The sequence below is a fragment of the Mastigoproctus giganteus genome, chromosome 12 (genome assembly GCF_048544385.1).
Source record: "Mastigoproctus giganteus isolate SK-2022 chromosome 12, ASM4854438v1, whole genome shotgun sequence".
NCBI lineage: Eukaryota > Metazoa > Arthropoda > Arachnida > Uropygi > Thelyphonidae > Mastigoproctus > Mastigoproctus giganteus.
The window spans coordinates 92,667,312-92,688,017 of NC_143586.1; positions in this window are offsets into that span (position 1 = coordinate 92,667,312).

Genomic DNA, 20,706 nt, shown 5'->3' on the forward strand with positions numbered 1-20,706 from the left:
TGCTCCTAAAAACCAAATAACAACAACAACTGTCTGAATACATCCATGGGCACTCATTCAGGGGCCAACACCCATTGATGCACCAGTAAAAATAATTAAGAATTGGTACTATCCATTTCGTTGCCCATACCACAGATACCTATACCACAAATTTTTTTATAACTGGCTTTGTATAGGGCCACAGAAATCAATAGTGCCAATTGCACTATCTGTATTGTGGATGTATTCAGGCAATAATTGGTATAATTATGATTATTACTTTGTACTACTCTTATTATACTTCATATTTGTACTTCTTCCATATTTCTTATGAAATATGGAAGAAGTATATTTCTTATGAAATATAGAAGAAGTAAGACAGACAACCCTCATATAACACTGTTTTGCTCTAACATGGTTTCACTCTAACGTGGTTTGAGAATTGCGGAAAATCTCACATAACATGGTATTTTTGAGTCTTGTGCTTGGAATACTCTGCTATTATGTTAATGTCATTTTCAACGTTTCCATTCCTTTTTGTGAATCCCTGCTGTTGAATTGCTGGTTGATATAGCCTTTGTGATATTTTTCTAAAGAATATTTCTGGAGGTCACGACCATAAAACAATAAAAACAATTCACAGTTTCAGGTTTGTTGGTCTTTTCTGTTAGTGTAATCAATTATAAACGGGTAGTAAACTTGATCTTCTTGCATTTGCTCTAGTACTGATAGCTTCTGTGGGTTCTCACATTATTATGGTAAAATGTGTTTCCTCTTCCATGAAATATTCAAACATATAAAAAACATAAATTTTGAGAAACTCATTACTCCATATCTCACTTGTGCGTGCTGTGTTCTTTGTTATCGATTGCTCATCTTTTTTACTGTTTTAAATTTTAACCCCCCCACCCCACCCCACCAAATGTCATTGAACAGAAATATCAACTAGTTAGTGTGTACATATTACAGTATGTATTAATTAATCTATGTACGCAAGCGTAAATTTATTTTGCGCTTACGTACAATAATAAGTGAAGAAAAATATTCTTCACTTATCATTTAACTTTGTTAATTGGTAAGGTAATAAAGTTAAATTTGCGCTTCATATCTTTAAAGCAGGGGTATATGATATAACAAAATGATAGTATTTTGTTGGGATCCCTGGGTTAGATTCTGTGCTATTTAATTTGTGCTTGTTTGAGACAATAAAAAATTGTGACTTCAAAGTGTGCAGTTCTTGACTTTTAAAGAGAGCAGAAGGTACACAAAATCTAGATGCTGCAGAAGAGATTGTGCTTAGCAGCGAAGAGGAATAAAATTATATGAACGTATATTATCTGACTTATAAGTATCACAGTTTGTAAGGTAAGACGTTTGTTCAGTTACTACTATTATAAAAATAAAGTTAAATATTAAGTTATTACTACTATAAAAATTAAGTTTCTGATAGTTATAAAAAAAAAAAAAAATGGTGTATTTTTGTTAGCTTCTGGAACGTAAGCCCCTCTTTTAGGTTCTTAGTTCCGTATAACATGGTTTCACATTACACAAGATTTTGTAGGAACCAAACTACTGTGTTATATGAGGGTTACCTGTACAGATATATACATATTGGTTCATAATAGTATACAATTATATATAAAATATATTATATATAATTATATAAAACTGTAAAAATAATATGCTTAACCTTATTCCCGTCCGCTGGGGTACGTTCCAACCCCAACTGGGTTCAGAAAGTTAATTCTATAATTTTTACTCTAATTACAGAGCTGAAACTCGCTATAGTTGGAGCCAGAACTGTTTTCTTGAATTTTCCCACTTAAATTTTCAAAACCTTCTATTGAATTTCACGCAAATGACAAAAATGTGACATCAAGTATGCATTTTTTTAGGCCTTTTCAATTAATTTTTTTATCCCCACCCTAATTAGCCTAGAGCTTATGAAACCCGACATTTGATTCGTTTCTTGGTGTGAAGCACGCGAATTTCTTTTCACAGAGAGTAGCAGTTCAGATAAACAACTCCGCCTGAATACCAGCGACGCGTGGGAAGTATAAATCACGTGACCTCGTCCCTCGCATGGAGTCAGAAGGGAGAAGTGTAAATAAACAAAAGACGGTCGGGGAGCTACTGTTTTTGACCTAAGAAGCAATACAGCGATACAGTAATAATAAGTTTATCAAAGGTGAACAGATCGTATTTCCTATCTTCAACGCGTATTGCTCCTACGAACAGAAGATAAAGGAAATTCATCTGTTGGAAACGGAAAAAACTGGTGTAAAACTGATAACACTGCAATGCGCATTTGATAAAAAAATTTTTTGCTTTATTGTAATTGTTTTTAGTAAACAATATCGGAACAGCAGTTTCCTGGGTTTGATCTTCTAACCAAATTTCGAGAAAATATCTGTTTTTAGCTGCGTTATAAACTTTGAAAACTGGTGCATCAAAAGAAAAAAAAATCATCCGCTATGAATAACGTTCTTTTTTGAAATGTGTATTGTTCACAAAACTGCAATATTTCTAACAATACAAAAGCTAACAGATTACGACTAACGTGTGCTCAAAAAAGTATTGTTAGAAGATATTTGCTTGTTACGCTTTGATGTCATTGCAAAGGGAGAAGTTCAGAAGAAACAGATAAACTCCGCTGACAAATAGACTTACTCCCCAACACTTTTACTGTTTTACTGTGGTTTTTGGCAGATGAGTCAGTGCGGTTTCTTGTATTCTCTCTCTCCCTCCCTCCCTCCCTCTCTCTATATTTCGGGATCTCTGACCATCACGGAATATAAACAGAAAATTTGTTTGTCGGAATGCTGCCCATCAATTATCAACTCTTTTACCGACCTTCTAATGTATGTTGTGTTCAAATAATCCACTTTGCGAAATTCGAAAGTGCTACATCAATTAGGAGCAAAAACGGTTTGCCCCAACATAATGAATTACTTTATAGGTATAATAATGATTTTACTGACTGGAAGAAAGTGTCTACAATAAAAGGCGAAAACACGCGGTCACTCAAAGGATAAGCAATACAGCGATGTTTGAAATTTATAATGCAGTTCACTAGCTAATATTTCCAGAGGAATTATTCTGGATTTTTTATCAAATGAGCGCCAGACCAAAATCGGACTAATTAGTAATTCCGCATCCTAGGATGAACTGACTAATTAGAATTCCAGCATCTGTGATGAAATGTCGTGCACGATATTGTTCGCTACAACAATAACGTAAAGCAACAAAGCAAAACATTGTAACAGAGCAATAATGTGAAATATTGTTAGAAAGTAAAAATGCTAAATACTGTTCCCTAAAACAATAGTACAGCAAAGTGTTTTTCTTCTTTTTCGTTTATACTGTGGCTTTCAGTTGAATTTTCTTGATTTTGTGTCAGTACACAGAATATGTATTGTAATTTCTTCGATATGTATTGAAGAAATTTACAATATGTATTGAAATACATATTGAAGAAAGGAAATACGATAGTAAAATACACATTGGAAATAAAAAAATATTCCTGTGTTCAAACAATTTTCCCAAATTGTTTGAACACAGGAATTTTTTTTTTGTAATTGTATTTTGTAAAATCAAATGTGATTGTATTCAAACAATTTGGGAAAATTGTTTGAATACAATTACATTTGGGAAAATTACAACAAAAAGACTGATTTTACCAGATCAGTCCAAAGTAACTGTGTAGTCATTTGTATTCAAGTGATGTTTGAAATGTATAATCCAGCTTCCAATATATTTATGGCTAGTATATCCAATTGACGAAAAGGGGATTGAATGCCGTCCATTGTCCCTTCTAAGCTGAAATTATTTCCCTTTGGGAATATTGCAAATACTGATATCTGTCGAACAGAAGACAGTTTATGTTCCCCTACCGTAACGAATTACTTGCGGTGACATGAAGAGTAACTTCCTCTTTGATTTTACTGCAAGAAACTCAGAACAAAACACCTGTTCTAACTGCATAGGTTTATTGTTACTGTCCTGACATCGTTTGTAGGTGACAACTAATTTCCATGCAATAAAGGATTACTGTACTATAGTTTGATCTTACCGTAAGGTTAGAATGAAACACTTTCAATATTTCCAGAGGGATTATTGACTACTATTTGCTGAATTTACCGCAAAGAAGTTTTCACAATTATACATATGTAGAAGGCGAAAACACATACTCCACCCAAACAAATTATTTTCACTACAAGAAAGAGTTGAGGGGGGGGGGTGCTCAACGGATTTTCCACATTTCTTGCTTCTGCGCAACGCGAGAACTTCAATTTAAGTAGTGACAACCGTTGATATTTCACATTTAGATTTCAGACTTATTTTCATATTTAGATTTCAGATTTACCTTAGAAAATGCATAGGAGTTACTTGGAAGGGAATTATGAAGAAAGGGCAGCTGATGAGCAGTCATCATCAGAAGATGATAGCTCCTTCTGTGAGGAATTGGACCATCGGAGTAGCACGGAGACAAGCGATGGCAGTGACAGCGACTGGGAGCAGCTGGAGGAGGATGTATATATCGGGAAGGATAAAAGCACGGTGTGGAGGAAAGTTGCCCCTCGTCTAAATATTCGCGCAGCTCGAGGTAACATTATTCATTTACCAGGTGTGAAGGCTGCAGGTAAGTCCGCCAAATCACCAATTGATTGTTTTTTATTATTTTTCGATAATGAAATGATAACCCATATAGTGAAACATACTAACGAATATGTTGATAAAATATCTTCTAATTTTTCGTTGGCCAAGGATGCTAGAAGAACAGATAACGATGAAATGAGAGCTTTGATAGGTATTTTAATATTGGCAGGAATGTCTGGGCTAGCAGGGATAAACGCAGAACATATGTGGCGTAAAGATGGACTTGGTTCGGAATTGCTCTCATCGGTTATGACCCATAAGAGGTTTTCATTCCTCCTTCGGGTTATGCGATTCGATAGCAAGAGTGATAGACACATTAGAAAAGAATTGGACCGACTTGCAGCGTTTTGTGAAATTTTTTTCATGTTTTTGGAGAGATGCCAGAGATTTTACTCACTTTCGGAGTATGTAACTGTAGATGAACAATTAGTGCCATTCAGGGGTAGATGCTCATTCCTTCAATACATCCCAAGTAAACTGGCAAAATATGGACTGAAAATATTTACATTAGCCGATGCTAAGATGTGTTTCACGTTCAATATGGAAGTTTATGTGGGGAGACAACCTTCTGGGCCATATGCCCTGTCAAATTCGCCCCTCGATGTGGTGATGCGGCTTGTTCGCCCAATTGAAGGAACCAACCGTAATTTGACCACAGACAATTGGTTCTCCAGTGTGCCTCTGGCTTCTAAATTACTACAAAAAAACATTACTCTTGTTGGCACACTAAGAAAAAATAAACGTGAGCTACCAGCTGAATTGGTCAATGTGAAGGAACGCGAGCCGACTAGTAGTTTGTTCGCATTCCAAGATCAGACCACAGTTGTATCCTATGTACCAAAAAAAACCAGAAATGTGATCCTAATATCGACTAAGCACCACGACGATACTATAGATCCTGACAGTGGCGACAAAAGAAAGCCGGAAATTATTACGTTTTATAATATGACCAAAGGTGGAGTTGATGTCTTGGATGAAATGTGTGGAACGTATACTACTTATCGGAAAACCAGAAGGTGGCCAATGGTACTTTTCCACAGGATTTTGAACATTGCTGGAATAAATGCCTTGGCTATTTTCCGTAGCAATAATCCAGAAGTGAGACTCCCTCGAAGCGAGTTTCTCGCAGAGATTGGAAAAAGTTTAGTGAATCCACAGCTCCGTAAAAGAGCGGCCACGGTAACTCTTCCAAAATATCTTCGTGCGAAAGCAGCGAAATATGCTTGTATTCCACCAGAAGAAATTCCTGGACCTTCCCAACAGTGTCCACCTAAGCCAGGTAGATGTTACAAGTGTCCCAGGAAGAAAGATCGTAAAACAAAGAAATTCTGCGAAGCATGTTTAGAACGAGTTTGTAAGGAGCACTCGAAGACTGTCTGTGAATTATGTTTTGGGAAGATACCTAAAGAAAATGTTCAAAGTAGTGACAGTGATGACTAAAAATACACACTTATCAAGTTGGCTTTTTTTATTTAGCTAAACTGCTTTATATTAGCATACATAATTTATATGTATATTTAGATACACAAACGTAGCAAAAATTATGTATGCTAATATAAAACAGTACAGCTAAATAAAATAGTCTACAAATGTGTGTGTGTGTCGCTACTACAACTTTTTCAGCAGGTCACTTCTTATGAGACATTCTTTCAGAAGTGGGGTGTTTCTTGCAAGTTAGTTTGAGCAACATAATGCAGAAGGCCTTAGTTTTATTCTATCTTCCTGGTGCACTTGTACATTATGACAAAGTAGATTTAGTTTATATTTAGAATTCAGCATCGCTTTTCATTATTCAAGCAGATAAGTTCAGATTTTTTTTTTATTTTAATTAATTTAGAAATTAGCTCGATACAGCTTCTTCATATTCATTTAGGGATTACACTATTACAGATATATATTCATTTAGGAATAAGACTAATACAACTTTTTCATTCAGTTCGGTTTACTAATGGAAATTTGCACACTTTTTTATTCAGTTAGAAATTAAATTTACAATATTTATAAGTTTTCATTTTTTTAGGATTACACTAGCACAGTTTTTTTTTATTCGTTTAGAATTACATTAGCATTTATTTAATTTTTATTTGTTTAGGATTACATTAGCACATTTATTTATTTTTTTTATTAACGTAGAGATTAAGTTGACACATCTTTTTTTATTCATTTAGGTTTAGGTTACCACATCTTCCTTATTTAGCTAGAGATTAGCTAAACATAGCTCATTATTTTTATTGCTAGAGATTAGATTGACACGTTAATTTTTTTTTTTAAATTCATTTAGGGATTATATTAGTATTAGCATAGCTTCTTGGTTAGGTGTGTACACTTCAGAAGGATCAGAAATCTTCTTTTGGCTGGATGCAACTGTACTTCTGCAGCTTTTACATGAAGTAGTTTTGGCAGAGACCGAATGGCTACTCTTTTTTAGAGTTGTGTGATTCACTACTGATGCCAATCTCTATGAGAAGCTCTTCGTGTGTATTATTCACTTCTGGATTTTTGTTCTGCGGGTTGTTTATGGTATTAATTCCTGAAATGTCAGGAATCCAAAAAAAAAAAAAAAAACGCCATTGGTCATTTTCTGCTTTCCTGAGACATGAAGTAGATCACATTTCATCCTATGAGTCTATTCCACATTCGATCATATTGAAGCGTAATTTCTGGCTTTCTACTGTCACCACCATTGCTATCTATAGAGCTGTCAAAGTGGGTTGTGTGGGAGCACATTTCTGGTTTTTTTTGTGATATTCAGCTGGCAGTTCTCTTTTCTTTTTTTTTTTCAGCGAGCCAACAAACAGTGTTTCCTCGTAAAATTTTAGTAGTCAAAGACAACGCTAGAACCAGTTGTTATAGGAGCATATTGTGATTAGTTTCTTCAATAGGGCAAACAAGCTGATTCATCACATCCGGACGTTCTTGAAAAGTTGTCTGGCTGTTGTCTTTCAACATAAATCTCCATATTCTTTGTGCATAAAATCATATTTGCATAGCATAATGTAGTATGCAGTTCACATTTTGCTATTTTACTGGTACGTATTCGGGAAAAAAAGAACATTTATCGTTGAATGAAACTAGCTGTTTATCTTCAGGATATTACAGCACTATGTAATTTCTTCGGCATCTATCTAAAAACAAATACCAAAAAATCTGTAAATGCTGCTAATCGGTCTGTTTCTTTCTCTTTTGAGTCTGTTACTTCGGACCAACCATTATTATTCCACATATTTTCCAAGTTTTAACTTGCTGCATGATACGTTCCTAAAATGTTTGTTAGAAAGCTAATTTCATTGTTATCTGTTCTTCTAACATCTGGCGTGAATCACTATCTGGGTTAACATTACATTATCGAAAGGACAATCCTATAGTGATTGGTGTTCTTGCTGCAGCCCTTGTACCTGGCAGATGACATATAATGTTCTGGGCTGTGTGGATATTTTAGAGGCCAGCAGTTTTTCTTCATTCGGTGACTATTCTTTCCGATATAGTCACGCTTTGTTTGTACTGTTGTGATGTTCACTTTCTGGGCAGTCATCTTCATCAGTGGATGCTGAAGTTTCAATAAGGCATCCCTATTGTAACCTTCAGCGCTGGAGTCTGGTTTCAGAGGTTACAGAATAAAACATTTCAAAAAAAAATTAATTTCTATAAAAAGGAGCATACTGCTAGCCCTGATGCGTGCCTATTGTACAGTTTTATCAGCTCTTCAAGTGCTGGCAGGATCTATTCCACTAGATCTTTACGTAGTTTACAGAGGGTTGTGTTACAGATTGAAAACAAGCAATTCCAACCGACTTCTTTGATATTAGAATCAACATGAAAAATCATAACATCTAAGATGAGAAGAAAAACAACAGGAACAAACTTTCTACCTTATGACAGACACAATGGGACATATCGCTGACCGCGCAGGTTACTAGAAAGTTTTCTCCAGAGGTTACCTACCTAACGGATAAAGGCAGAAGATAATGGTTCTCCCTATCGATGCAGAAGTCATATCTCACCACTGGACACTGTCGCTAAACGATAAACTGTGCAAATTCGGACTTTTTCATACTAACTTCTGCTCTTGCGGACAACGTGAAGAGTGACAGCATGTGTTATTTGACTGTGACATTTATGAGGACTTGAGAAAAAAAATTGTGTTAGAGATTTTCATCCTGGATTGGAACATCATCTTGTGGAAAACACGGAAATTCATTCCACCTTTCAGAACTTTGCTTCTCTTGTTTTCGAAAGATGCTGATCTATTGGACAAACACCAACTGCTGCCATCTGATTTGTTTTTACCTGGGCACTATTTGTGTTATACGCAGAATGTAAATATGTATTGATGAACCATATACCAGCTTAGTTTCAGTTCTACTATTATGTTTTATGCTGAATGTAAATATGAGTGTTAACATATTATTATAAAAATAAAGATATTTATTTGAACTTCATTTTGCTTTGCTGTGTTAAAAATATGACAAGCCAAAATTTACTTTTTTTTCTTTTTTTTTTGGTAGAAAATATCAATAAATTACAGCCATTAGAATGTCATAAACAAGAGACAAATAAAAAAAAATAGTATACCCTAATCAAAAATAAAAAAGAGAACGCAATCAGATTTTGGAAAGCATTATCTTTTCAGATAAAACTCAGTAAGAGGAAACAACCATTCTGTGGAACAAAACTTTCACTTGCAACATTGCATATTGCAATTCAATAGCACAGCACAGGAATACACTGAACACAAACATTATTCATGATAACATTGTTTATTTATAAATTACTTGCATTTCATACACGTAATAATATAATATTGTTTACTAATAATTAATGATTACACTATTTTTTCTAAAATTGAAAAAGATTTGGATTTCATTTATTATAACATTGCCAAGTAGTTAGCTTTGGACCTTTGACAACCTCCTGGCCTGCTTCTCACAAAAAAGAAAAAATACTTTTATTTTTCTCTCTCTCTAGGGTAAAAATGCAAAATATTGTTTCCTAAAACAATTGCAGTAAAGCAATGTGGATTTTTCAAATGCGCGCCAGATCAAAATCGGACTAATTAGTACTTCCGCATCCTAGGATGAACTGACTAATTAGAACTCCAGCATCTGTGATGAAACGTCGTGCACACAGATATCATTTCCTACAGCAATAATATAAAGAAACGAAGCAAAATATTGTAACAGAGCTATAATGCAAAATAATGTTAGAAAGTAAAAATGCAAAATATTGTTCTCTAAAACAATTGCAGTTTCGGCATCCTAGGATGAAGCTGACTTAGAGCTGCAATGCTGTTTTTTTTTTTTTTATTATTATTATTTATTTTCTTCATTTATTTTTTGTTTTTGTATGGGCGGCTCCTAGAACAAAAGTTCATCTCGGCCTCGTTGCTCTGTTCAGTTTTTACGCATTGTCAGGGTAAGGCCAGTGTGTGTCGTGAAAAAAAAAAAAAATCATCCCGCTTAGGAATATCCCATGTTGGATGAAGACAGATGAAAAGGAAGGCAAGAGAGAGAGAAAAAAATTTTTCATCCCGCACGGGAGAAAGTGACAGGAAAGAAAAACTTTGTGAGCTTATGTGTGTGTTCTGTATTGTGATGTTGTATTTGGGCATTCTGGCTACCTGGAAGCAGCGATCACCTGGACGACTGCCTCCAGGTACTCGTCCCTAGCAGGAGGGCAAGATCTCCCCTACTAACTGCACGCCCTTCTCCCTGGGGAACTACTAGTAGTAGTAGTAGTGGCATGTGATGCAAGAAAGCAAGTGTATCAGCTTATGCAGCATCAGCCAAAAAAAAAAGTTTCCCAGGGAGGAAAGAAAAACTTGTATAAGATGAAGAGAGGGAAGGAGAAAAGAGGAGAAGCACTATCCCGGGCCAGGGAAGCCCCAATCCAGGATGGATTGCTAGAACAACACAAGAAAAAAAAAATAATAATAATAATATAATAAAATAAAATAAATAATAATAAATAAAATAAATGAAAGTTAGCACTCTGGACCTTTGACAATCTCTTGGCCTTCTCCCCACCAAAAGGGTATTTTTTATTTCTCTCTCTCTCTCTCTCCCTCCCTCCAGGGTCGGACTAGAAAGGGTGGACTCCCTCCCCTAAGGAATTTTTTTTCCCTCAAGTGAAAGAAGGGAATTGGAAATTTCATGAAAATGAACCCTGTTTTTCTTCATTCGGTGAACGGCTACTCTGTCAGCGCAAGAGAAGTGAAATTACATTTGCAGCTCAGAATGGAATTCAAACATTGAAACACATGACATTTTATGGTGAATTTTTCAGGTGTTGTGTGATAATGAAAATTCAATTTTTCTCTGGAAATTTTTTGATGATATCAAATGCATATCAAGGAAATATTGAAGTATTCAATAACAATTACTTACAATTTCCCAATCCCTCACTACGAGTAATGGATTGTTCTCACAATCTGTTACTAGCTGCGCATTTTTTTTTTTTTTTTTTCGTTTGTACACCAGGTGAGATGCATGTGAAGTTCCTTCGATATCAGTTTTCGAAGTTTATAACGCAGCTATGAATAGAAATATTTTCTTGAAATTTCGTAAGAAGATCAAATATACATCCATGAAACTGCTGTTCCGATTTAGTCCTCTAGAAACAATTACAATAAAGCGAACTTTTTTTTTATGAAATGCGCACTGTAGTGATCAGTTTTTTTCTTTCCGTTTCCAGTATAGCTTCCAGTATATGAATTTCCTTGATTTTTTTTAGTAGATAATACATATTGAAGAAAGGAAATGCAATATTTTAGTTTTTCAAAACCAATTCGTTGCAATTCTTTCGTACAACAATTACGAAAAGCAATAAAGCTACTGTTGTGAGTGAGCCATGCAAATTAGTGTTCGCAAGTAATGATGCTCAACTGTTTGTTTTCCACGAAAGTTGTTTACAGTTTCATTTTCTCCTTGGATCACCTTGGTAACGCTAATGACGTAAGCTTGACCAGTCAATTATCTCTCTGCGTGCGTTGATTCGTTTTAGCCAGAGGCGCCGAGCTGACGCGCGAATTTTTGAACTAATGCTGTAACGCGTTTTATTTTCAAAGCTTGGATCTTGTTTTGCCGACATCAAAATTTAGTAAATTGAAATGTGATCGTACATTTTTGCTGTTTTAGAGTGAATTAATAGTTTTTGCTGAGCGATAAAGGTAGGAAATCAAAGAATATACTTCTGTTTATGTATATTGAGAGTTTCAATTTTGTAAATTGAGTAGAAATTATGAAAATTATTAGTTTTCTTCGGGGGGAGCAACTTTTGAGTTAGGGTTAAAAATTAGACAAAAACAGGGCGGACTTAGACCGGGTTAATAGTAAAATTAAAGAAAGAAAGAAAGAGATGACTATGAACATAAGTTTCTGCATAAGCAATATCCAACAACACATCACATAGTATACAGGGGCAATATGAAAAAGGGGAAAAAAAGTGGAAAAGAGGCAAAGAAACAAATAATGAAGACAGAAGGAGAGTGGAAGGGATATGTATCTAAAAATTTTGGAAAATATTAAGGATGGGACAAATACAACCAAAGTTATAAGCTTTTTTGTTCCTTGCTTTGAATGTCCTATATCTATTTTTCTTTTGAGGTTGGTTTATCGTATCATACCACTGATATTTCACTTGTTTTTTTGGTCTCGGCTTGGTCAGGCATCACTCACAAGAACTACCACTGGACATAAGCCAAAGCTAAACAGGTCCACCTCCAATAATGGATGATGTTGAAGAGAAATATTATTATTATTGTTGTTAGCCGGATGGTGCAAGGAAGCCCGAGGCTTAGGCTGCACCAGCTAAAAAAAAAAAAAATTCCGAATTACCCAGAGAGAGAGAGAGAGAGAGAGAGAGAGAAAAAAGTAGAAGGAAATCACCAAGAAAGAGAAGAATGATGATATCCAGCTCAGGACCCTGGGTGTGCCAAGCCCATACTCACCAGATGTGAGCCCCTGGGGGTATTTTAATCATACTGCATCGAGTGTGGCTCAGGGTAAAGTCACTCGCATTCAGGCCTTTTGAACCGACCCCTCTGGGTCGGTTTGAAAAATCAGAGACGGTCTCCCGGGGAAGACAGTGGAATGAGTGGCACTGTCCCCTGTATGGCTACCACAAGAGAAGGGCAAAACCATCCAGCCCCACCAACTGGAATTGCTTCCTACGCAACTACGCTAGTGACCACCCAGGAAGGGAGAAAACGCCAACGCTTGAAGTGGAGCATCGAAATGAATACGTACATCATGCAAGCATACTACGAAATAACGAAGCTAGAGACCGATATGACAACTTACAGGGCAAGACTAAATACCAAGTGGCTGGAACGATTCCTGAATATTCAGGTCAGCGAATAGCAGACCAGAGAAGGACCATCGTCACGAAGAACCTAATAGCCCCTGCAATCTTGGAAAAAATCAAGCAGGACGTGAGCAATCAACTACAAAGGATAAAGAATATGGAATCAGAGGAGGAAGAACATACTACCACCGAACCAGAGGCAGAAGAGCAATTGGAAATACAACCCGCAGCAGCTGAAGTGGAAACAGATGAGGTAATGATATCCAGAATAGAGGATGAGTGGAAGAAGGCCCTAACAGATTTTGAAGGAATGGACCCCACAAAGACTCACGTGATACCGAAGCAGAGGCCGAATAGAACCTTGTGGAGAGTTACAGACCACCTGAATCGGCGCATAATACCGCATTACCTCGACAGCAATGGTGCAACACTGGAGGCCATCCACACAGCTGTGTATTGTGCTGCAGTAACAGCCACGAGGATTAATGGAAGAGAAGCGAGAGACCAGCAGCAGAAGTACCGAAAACAGAAGGAACCACCAGCTTTGGAAAGAAGACTTCAGCAGAAGATAGAAGAATTAAAAGTTAAGATAAGCCAATTGACCCAGTACCAACGGGGCAATAGGAGTAAGAAATTAATTGGAAAAGTGAAGAGCATCCTCAAGAGAGACAGCGTCCACAGCAAACATGAGACAAAAATCAGAGAATAGGAGAGTACTTGGACAGGCGCCTCCGTAGCCAGGTGGGAAGGAGCAGCAGTGCGCAGCACACGCTTCTTGATTAGACTGGGGTTCGAGCCCGTCACCACCAAATACGGAGGATGCGGAAAGGTCAGGGAATGACCACCGCATATCCCGGAGCAATATGGCCTTAGTTGCTAATGCTCCTAAAAACCAAATAACGAGAGTACTTGGACACATTGAAGCAGAACCTCCTTGCACTCAGCAAGAGACTACGCTGATACAAAGAGAGCTCCAAGAGGAAAATAAACGACCGAATCTTCGATGAGGACCAAAGAGGTTTCTACAGGAATCTCGGAGAAGACAGGAAACAAGGGAACGGACCACCTGAGAAGAAGACGATTGAGGATTTCTGGGGAAACATATGGAACAGGGAAATAAAACATAACAGCCGAGCCACCTGCATAGAACTAGAATGCAAGAAAACCAAGGACGTACAAGAAATGAGAGAATGGGAGATTTGGGAACAAGTAGTAAAACAGATGATCAAGAACTCTCACAACTGGCAAACTCCAGGAATAGATAACATCCACAACTACTGGTACAAGAAGCTCACTTGCACACACAAGCACCTGGTAGAGCAGTTCACCCAAATGATAAGGCACCCAAAGTTTCTCACTCAAGGAATCACATATCTGAAGCCTAAAGACGAAGATACAAGAAACCTGGCGAAATATAGGCCAATCGCCTGCCTCCCAACAATGTACAAAATCCTAACCAGCTGCATAACCAGGAAGATAACAGACCACTTGGAGAGCCAGAGCATAATGGCCGAACAGCAGAAAGGATGCAAGGAGCAATTAACCATAGATGCTGCGGTTATGGAGCAAGCATACAAGAAGCGCCGCAACATGTACACAGCCTACATCGATTACCATAAGGCCTTCGACTCCGTGCCTCATAGCTGGCTAATAGAGGCGCTGAAAATCTACAAAGTCAATCCGATAGTGACAAACTTTCTAGGAGAAACGATGGCGAAATGGAGTACCACCATCAAGGTCGAAAACATCACAACCAGGCCAATCCCCATCAGGAGAGGAATCTTTCAAGGAGATGCCCTGAGCCCATTGTGGTTCTGTCTAGCACTTAACCCACTATCTCCCATGCTCAACAATAGCAAGTACAGATATAACCTCAAAGAAGGAAGGAAGAACCTGTAGACCCTCACCCACCTGATGTATATAGATGACATCAAGCTCTACGCGGAAACGAAAAGCACCTTCAGAAACTACTCCAGATCACTGAAGAATTCAGCAAGGATATTAGGATGGAATTTGGTCTAGACAAATGCAAGACCCATGGATTGCGTCAGAGAAAATTAGTCAATCGAAAATACCAGCTGCAGAGTAGTAAAGAGACCGAAGCCATGGCAGAGGGAGAGGCCTACAAATACTTGGGGATGATGCAGGCTCAGCAGTTACAGCACAAGGAAATTAAGGCCCGCCTGACCGAAAAATACCATCAGAGACTCAGAAGCCTGCTGAAAGTAAAGCTGAATGGAGGGAACACAGTTAAAGCCATAAACACCTATGCAGTCCCAGTGCTAACATGCTCCTTTGGGGTCATAGATTGGACTAACACTGAGCTGGAGGATATCATGAGAAAGACAAGAACAATGATGACCAAGAGCCGCCAACACCACCCGAGAGCTGCCATGGAGAGACTGACAATTGCCCAGGAAGGAGGAAGGGGCCTGATAGACCTTATTGAACAACAGAAGACAGCAATAGTTAACCTGAAGGATTACTTCCAGAAACACACACAGCAGCAGCATTCCACCAGGCCATAAGGAAGATAGACAAGCAGTATACTCCACTCAACCTAAGCGAGGCATCCCCCACAACCAGGAGGTACAAATGAAGCTAGAAAGATGGGCAGAGAAGACACTCCATGGCAGACACTATAATGATCTCCATCAGGGTCACATAGATAAAATTGCTTCCAATGCATGGCTCACGAGCGGGACGCTCTTCCCCGAGAATGAAAGATTCATGCTCGCCATCCAAGACCAGGTAATCAACACCAGAAACTATAGAAAATACATCGCCAAGGAGCCTGGAGTGTTAGATGACACAAGTTGACGATGCCGCCTGCCCTCAGAAATGATCCAACACATCATCAAGGGATGCAAGGTGATCACCCAGACTGAGTACACTCATAGACACGACCAGGTAGCCAGGATAATACATCAGAAGCTAGCAAGAAAATACCAGTTGATCGAAGAAAGTGTACCATACTACAAGTACGAACCCCAGGCAGTATTAGAGACCACAAGCTGTACTGGGATCGCGCCATAATAACTGATAGGACAATCCCGCACAACAGACAGGACATAACCCTTGTGGACAAGAAGAAAAAGGCTACCTATCTGATTGACATAGTGGTACCCAACACTGGCAACCTGCAGAAAATCCATGGGAAAAATTCAGCAAGTACACGAACCTGAGACAGGAGATCAAAGAGATGTGGCATATGCAACAAGTAACGACCATCACGATCATTGTCTCAACCACAAGTGTGATGCCAAAGACCCTACATAACAGCCTAGGAGCAATAAGTCTCCCAGCGAACACCTACAAGGAACTCCAGAAAGTCGCAATCCTGAACACCTGTAGGATTGTCGGAGAGTTCCTCAACCAACAGTAACATCAGACAAAACAACAAAACCACCCTGTGTACTTTGTAGCAATACCCGTCACAAGGTGGAACAACCAATCATGGAGAAATAATATAAGAGCAGCAATAATAAAACAATTTGCAGTTCCCGGTTTATTGGGCTTTTCTGTTAGTGCAATCTGATTATAAGTGGGTAGTAAACTCGATCTTACTGTATTTGTGATAATACCAGTAGCTGGAATTCTGTGGGTTTTTAAGGTATTTTGGTGAAATGCATTTCTTTTTCATGAAATCTTTAGCATTAGTAGAGGCATATGATGATGCAAGAAAGCAAGCTTATGCAGCATCAGCAAAAAATAAAAAAAACCACTCCCATTTCACCCCTCCATTCGTTCCAAATACCTGTGAAAGAGGAAGAATTCCATCAGCATTGAGCATGCTCAAACCATTCAAGGCTTTATACACCTCAATCAGATCACCTCGCAGGTGCCTAGTCTCCAGACACTGTAATTTGCAAAATTTAAGCCTTTTTTCTTAAGAGCAACCCTTTGTTCCGTTCGCTAATCTTGTTGCCCTTCTCTGTACTCGTTCCAACAGCTCTACATCCTTCTTAAAACGAGTTCTCCAGACCTGTATACAGTACTCAAGGTGTGGCCTGACCATTGCCTTATACAAGGGGATAATCACCTCTTTATCCCTGCTAGAAAAATTCCTGTATATCATTGACAAGATATTATGAGCTACCCTTGCAGACCGTCTGCACTGCTCAGAAAACTTCATATCTGCCTGCACAATTACCCCCAAGTCCTTTTCGTTCTCTACCACTGTCAGTGTAGTACCACAGAGTTGATACGTCACTCTGGGGTTAATGCTTTCCATATACTTTACAATTGTCAATGTTAAACTTCATTTGCCACCTCTAAGCCCACCTGCTCAACTTTTCTAGATCCTATTGCAGCAGCGTACTGTTATTAGTGCCCTTAACAACCCTGCCAACCTTCGTATCGTCTGCAAACTTGGACATTAAGCTTGATATACTATCATCAATATCATTTATAAATACAGAACACAACAATGGACCCAACGCTGAACCCTGAGGGACTCCACTAATAACATTAGTCCACGATGAGCAGTGTCCATTGATTACCGCTCTGTCTACTTCCACTCAACCATCCCTTTATCCATAGCAGCAATTTGCCTCCAGTGCAACGGTATCAAAAGCCTTTCTAAGATCCAAATATATGATATCAAAATTAATCCCTGCATCCCGTTCCTTTGTGACCACATCATAGTATCCAATCAAATTGGTCAGACAAGACTTCTCCTTAACAAACCCATGCTGTATCCGAGTTATAACTGAAGTCTTGTCTAGATGATCCTGCAGTGCTTCTTTAACCAGTGCCTCCAATAATTTTCCAGGAACAGAAGTTAAATTAACAGGTCTATAGTTACTTGTGTTGCCTTTTGATACTTCTTTTGAATTGGGGTCACATTTGCACATCTCCAGTCCATGGGTACCTCCCCTTAGTCCAAAGAAGTTTTCATAATTATGGCTAAGGGTTTGCTTACTTCCTTTGCTGCCTCCATTAATGTAACTGGATAGATCTCATCCAATCCGGGTGCCTTTTTTATGTTTATCTTCAACAATTTCTCCTCCATTTTCCTCTCAGTTATTACAAAATCATCTAGCTCACTGCCAGAGTTTAACTCACCTCTGGCATTCCCCTCCCTGAATAACTCCTCATGGTTGAATGTAGATGCAAAATATTCATTTAGTTTGTTAGCCATCTGAGCAGGATCATCAACAATTGAATCATCAATATCCATTGCACCAATCTGATTCATCCCTTTCATTCTAGAGTTTACGTAGGTAAGAACTCTTTTCTGTTTTTCTTTGCATCCTTTGCCAAGGATTTCTCATAAACTGCCTTTGCCTGCCTAATCTCCTTTGTGACTTGGTTACAGACCAGCTTATATCTCTCATAGGTTTCTGTGTCACATGTTAATTTATATGTATCCCATGCATTTTTCTTCTCTGCCATATTCTCATTAGTTTATCTGACATCCATTTAGGCCTAAACCTTGAACAGTATTTCTTAGTTGGTATGTAAAGCCTAGTAGATTCCAAGATAAATTCTTTAAATGCTTCCCATTTTGAATTTGCTGTTGGTAACATCATCAGGTGGTCCCACTGTATAGAATCTAAATACTGTCTCAGACCATCATAGTCACCTTTAAGAAAGCAAAAACCCTTCTCTTTACCCCTGATGGTAGTTACCTCTTTGAATAAATCCCACTTCAGCACATCTATCCTACATTTGTGTTTCCTCAATTGTGTTCACCGCCACCTAGTGGTTCCTTTATCTGCAGATTCTTAATGCATGAAGAATCACTACTGATAATCAGATCAAGAGTATTACTCCCTCTAGTTACCTCCCGAACATGCTGATGTAGAAAACAATCATCCAATAAATCCACAAAAGCCTTGCTAGTGTGTGTGTGACCAACCCACAAATTCCGGTCAATGTCTGGGAAATTAAAATCCCCCATTATATGACTCTGATTTACTGGCCCACTATTTCCCACAGTTTCTTATTATACTCATCAGAGTCATTAGGCCTATAACACACTCCTACTCTCAATTTTGATCTCCCAATCCTTATGTCACACCAAACTGACTCGACATTGCACTGTCCAGCGATGTCGACTGGCTTCATTTCCTTGGATTTTATGGGTTTTTAACTAATAGCATAACCCCTCCTCCCTTTCTATCCTGGCTATCCTTCCTGTACACATTGTACTCTCCAAATTCCAGTTCTGCATTCCTTATATCTGTGTGACATCACGTCTCTGATATCCCAACAATATCTGCCTTTGATATTTTGAGCAATACCTCAAATTCATCAAATTTATTTAGTAATTCTGAAACATGAATATCGAAACAGAGACATTAATAGAATACAAGCTACAGAAACGAAATTTTTAAGATATGTTAAAGGATGTACAAAATTGGATAAAATACCAAAAGTAAGTATTAGTAAGGAATTAAAGATTTACTCAATTAATGGAAAAATTATAGTTTAGACAAAGATGGAAAGAACGGAAGATAATAGATTCCCTAAATTAGCTCATACATATAGAGCAAAAGCAAAAAAGAGACAGAGGGAGACCAAACAAAAGATGGGCAGACCTCTTTGAGATTGGAACAGGCAGATTGCATAATCCATGAAGGAAGATAAGTTAAGATTATTTACCAGACTCCTAGCATTGGTGCACATGCAAGTATACATGTTATGTTATGTTATTTGGTTTTTAGGAGCATTAGCAACTAAGGCCATATTGCTCCAGGAATATGCGGTGGTCATTCCCTGACCTTTCCGCATCCTCCGTATTTGGTGGTGACGGGCTCGAACCCGGGTCTAATCAAGAAGCGGGTGCTACGCACTGCTGCTCCTTCCCACCTGGCTACGGAGGCGCCCAAGTATACATGCACCTGTTCCTATTCTTGGCTACCCTAACACAATCCATGTGTTTACTTGTACTGCAGTGACTCTCAGCAGTCTCTGAAATACCCTGCATCTTGTTTTCCGGGCTGCTGCTGCTCATTCCAATAGAAGCAGTGCAAGAATCACTTTCACCTCTGCTAGTGGCTACTGTTAATCTATTAGTCCTTGTATCCCCCCAATCTAGCAGTTTTCCGACCCACCTAACACTGCCTCGATAGCATCAGCAAATATCCTTGCACCCTTTCTATTTAAGTGTATCCCATCCCTGTAGAAGCAGTCTTTCCTGTTAACAAGTACAGACCAGGCTGAAAAAAATTCTATCCCTTGAGCCTTGCACAATCTTTCCATAGCCGAATTGATTGACAAGGCTCTCATTATATACTCCCTCCTATCGTGTCTGGGCAGAATTGCAGACACTTTCAAATTCAACCCTAATTCACGGCTTTTTTTCAACAGTGACCTGTACTTGTTAAGTAATTCTGCCAGCCTACTTTTAATATCATTAGTGCCAACATGTACATCTATATCACCTTTTGTGCCCTTAAAAGATGATATCCACTCTACAACATCATCAACCTTTGCACCTGGCAGACATACCCTAGTTCTGTTCCACCTATCCTTTTTAAATAGCATGTTCCCCGTTTCCCAGACAATAGTCACCAACAACTACTAGTTCCTGTGGGACCAGCGCATTCTGCCTTGGGGTTGCCGCTGTATTGTGCGATGATCAAGTGCATGCTCTGGCGTTGATGTGGGCAGCTGAGAGCTTGATGGGCCCCTCAATTTAGATCCTTCGAAGGCATCCATCCTATCCTTCAAGCTCTCATATAGGCCCGTAACAACGCTGAGTTGTCACCTCATTTCCTCACACTCCTTGCATCGCGCGCGCACACACAAATATGTATC